The sequence below is a fragment of the Lepidothrix coronata genome, unplaced genomic scaffold (genome assembly GCF_001604755.1).
Source record: "Lepidothrix coronata isolate B3197 unplaced genomic scaffold, Lepidothrix_coronata-1.0 Scaffold433, whole genome shotgun sequence".
In the NCBI taxonomy this organism is placed as follows: Eukaryota; Metazoa; Chordata; class Aves; order Passeriformes; family Pipridae; genus Lepidothrix; species Lepidothrix coronata.
Genome location: NW_016690613.1, coordinates 72,814 through 73,781, shown reverse-complemented (window position 1 = coordinate 73,781; position 968 = coordinate 72,814).

The following is a 968-nucleotide window of genomic DNA, read 5'->3' as shown; positions in this document are numbered from 1 at the left end:
CCACGCTATAAAAGAATTTTATCCATCTTCACATTAACTACATCATTGAGTGTGAAATCATTTCTGCACTTAACTAGAATATTACCAGTTCATCATAAGAAAATTGTAAGCATGAAGTTACATTGTACCATACTCTAGTTGGTTTCACATCCTAATATGATTCCGTTCTCACGCCTCTATGCTCCATTGATCATCTAATTCAAAAGTACCCCCCCTTACACAAGTATTTCACCATTAGGAATTCCCTAACACCAGGAAATGGGAAAAGGGCACGCATTTTAGGCAATCCAAATATGCCCTAAGTTGTTCAAACATTTCCGTAGATTTGCACTGGACTGTAAGTGTTTTTTTTTTATTTTCATGATTACTGTCTTTTTTTTCAGGGTTCTGCAGAGTGAAAATGGAATATGAAAACTACACAGTAGTTACAGAGTTTGTTATTTTGGGATTGTCCCAAACCTGTGAAGTTCAGATTATTCTCTTCTATTCCTTCCTGCTTTTCTATACTGTAGTGGTTTGAAACTTGTTTTCCCCCAGAGGCTAAGAAAAGTGGTAGACCCCAAGGGGTGGAAACCCCTGGAAGTTTTGAAGTTCTGTCCAATGGGCGCTCCTGCAAAAAATGTAAACATATCACAAGCACCGGAAGAGAAGGGTTGTAGTTTGGTTGTTGAAGTGGTGGCCATGTTGTAGAGCCATGAGGAAGGGGCTCTGAGCCCCTCGGGGCCTCTGGGGCCTCCCAGCCCCAGCTGGGGGGACTGCAGAGACTTGGAACACTGTTAGACTGGGCTAAGTGTCTGTAGTTAAGCCAGGAGATGTTTTCTCCATGTGGGCAGCGGCAGAAAGGGAAAATAAGATAAAGTGTGCCGATGTCTTTGTGGTTGGTAGAAAATAATCAATGGTTGATGAAAGTCATAGGTAAGATGGCTGAGTGTTAAAGCGTTAGGCTGTAGTCCTTTTTACAGAGGTTT